The following is a 2,500-nucleotide window of genomic DNA, read 5'->3' on the forward strand; positions in this document are numbered from 1 at the left end:
TTAGCAGAGGATGGTTTTGATCCATCGACCTCTGGGCCCAGCACGCTTCCGCTGCACCACTCTGCTAGCAGTACACCCCAGATGGGACTCGAACCCACAATCCCTGGCTTAGGAGGCCAGTGCCTTATCCATTAGGCCACTGGGGCTCAGAAAAAAACTCCATATATTCTCCTTGCCTAGCTTGCCTTTGCATTCACCGGTCACCTTTGGAAGATTTTTGGGTGAAATTTTTGACTTTCTCCAATCCTCTCCAAACTCATACCCTGCGTAAGGGAGACTCAGACATAGGCAGGTGTGCTTGTCAAATCCTCCTATGTTGTTCCAAAGCTGAGATCTGACCATCCCACTTCCAATATATTACAGTCAAAAAATATGTGGGTTTTGGACACTTGAAATTTTACAACTCTAAAGACAGATATGAGATCAAGGAGACATGGGATGCATCAATAATTGTTTTTTTTTTTGACACAAACATGATGTTTCACTGATGTGAAATATATTACAGATAGGATGGCCAAAGACTGGTTACTCTTTGGGATAACGTTATTTTTATGCTAAGAAAAAAACATTTTTCATGCATCCGATGTCCCCATAATGTCATATATGTCATTAGAGTTGTAGATTTCCACTGTCCAAAACCCATATATGTTTTCACTTGAATGTATTGAAAGTGAAACCATCAGATCTTGGCTTTGGCATGAGATGTCTTGAAAGTAAGACCAGCGCTGTCTAAATATGAGTCTCCTCTGCTCAGGGTGTGAGTACAGAGAAGATTGGAGAAAGTCAAAAGTTTTGCTCAAAAATGACTGCAGATCAAAAGAGGTCCCCAGTTCAAATCTGGGTGCCCCCTCATGTAAAGATAGCATTGGTTAGACTTATCTTTTCACTGATGTGAGAGAGAACATCCTAGCAAGAGAGCTTGGCCTCCTTTTGTCTGAAAATGAAGCCCCAAAGACTGTTGGGTGTCTTCATCTTTAGCAGAGGATGGTTTCGATCCATTGACCTCTGGGTTATGGGCCCAGCACGCTTCCGCTGCGCCACTCTGCTAGCAGTACACCCCAGATGGGACTCGAACCCACAATCCCTGGCTTAGGAGGCCAGTGCCTTATCCGTTAGGTCACTGGGGCTCTGAAAAAAACTCCATATATTCTCCTTGCCTAGCTTGCCTTTACATTCACCGGTCACCTTTGGAAAATTTTTGGGTGAAATTTTTGACTTTCTCCAATCCTCTCCAAACTCATACCCTGCGTAAGGGAGACTCAGACATAGGCAGGTGTGCTTGTCAAATCCTCCTATGTTGTTCCAAAGCTGAGATCTCACCATCCCACTTCCAATATATTACAGTCAAAAAATATGTGGGTTTTGGACACTTGAAATTTTACAACTCTAAAGACAGATATGAGATCAAGGAGACATGGGATGCATCAATAAATGTTTGTTATTTTGGCACAAACATGATGTTTGACTGATGTGAAATATATTACAGATAGGATGGCCAAAGACTGGTTACTCTTTGGGATAACGTTATTTTTATGCTAAGAAAAAAACATTTTTCAAGCATTCGATGTCCCCATAATGTCATATATGTCATTAGAGTTGTAGATTTGCACTGTCCAAAACCCATATATGTTTTCACTTGAATGTATTGAAAGTGAAACCATCAGATCTTGGCTTTGGCATGAGATGTCTTGAAAGTAAGACCAGCGCTGTCTAAATATGAGTCTCCTCTGCTCAGGGTGTGAGTACAGAGAAGATTGGAGAAAGTCAAAAGTTTTGCTCAAAAATGACTGCAGATCAAAAGAGGTCCCCAGTTCAAATCTGGGTGCCCCCTCATGTAAAGATAGCATTGGTTAGACTTATCTTTTCACTGATGTGAGAGAGAACATCCTAGCAAGAGAGCTTGGCCTCCTTTTGTCTGAAAATGAAACCCCAAAGATTGTTGGGTGTCTTCATCTTTAGCAGAGGATGGTTTTGATCCATCGACCTCTGGGCCCAGCACGCTTCCGCTGCACCACTCTGCTAGCAGTACACCCCAGATGGGACTCGAACCCACAATCCCTGGCTTAGGAGGCCAGTGCCTTATCCATTAGGCCACTGGGGCTCAGAAAAAAACTCCATATATTCTCCTTGCCTAGCTTGCCTTTGCATTCACCGGTCACCTTTGGAAGATTTTTGGGTGAAATTTTTGACTTTCTCCAATCCTCTCCAAACTCATACCCTGCGTAAGGGAGACTCAGACATAGGCAGGTGTGCTTGTCAAATCCTCCTATGTTGTTCCAAAGCTGAGATCTGACCATCCCACTTCCAATATATTACAGTCAAAAAATATGTGGGTTTTGGACACTTGAAATTTTACAACTCTAAAGACAGATATGAGATCAAGGAGACATGGGATGCATCAATAATTGTTTTTTTTTTTGACACAAACATGATGTTTCACTGATGTGAAATATATTACAGATAGGATGGCCAAAGACTGGTTACTCTTTGGGATAACGTT

At 42.3% G+C, this 2,500-nt stretch overlaps 3 non-coding genes across 3 annotated transcripts; all 3 read right to left on the bottom strand.

Annotated features, from left to right (window-relative positions):
* Positions 1-73: 73 nt before the first annotated feature.
* trnar-ccu (transfer RNA arginine (anticodon CCU)) lies at positions 74-146 on the bottom strand. Its single transcript has one exon. It is a non-coding gene; the product is annotated as a tRNA-Arg (tRNA).
* Positions 147-1,054: 908 nt separating this feature from the next.
* trnar-ccu (transfer RNA arginine (anticodon CCU)) lies at positions 1,055-1,127 on the bottom strand. Its single transcript has one exon. It is a non-coding gene; the product is annotated as a tRNA-Arg (tRNA).
* Positions 1,128-2,028: 901 nt separating this feature from the next.
* On the bottom strand, positions 2,029-2,101 carry trnar-ccu (transfer RNA arginine (anticodon CCU)). Its single transcript has one exon. It is a non-coding gene; the product is annotated as a tRNA-Arg (tRNA).
* Positions 2,102-2,500: the final 399 nt, after the last annotated feature.

This window comes from Hoplias malabaricus, chromosome 1 (genome assembly GCF_029633855.1).
Source record: "Hoplias malabaricus isolate fHopMal1 chromosome 1, fHopMal1.hap1, whole genome shotgun sequence".
In the NCBI taxonomy this organism is placed as follows: Eukaryota; Metazoa; Chordata; class Actinopteri; order Characiformes; family Erythrinidae; genus Hoplias; species Hoplias malabaricus.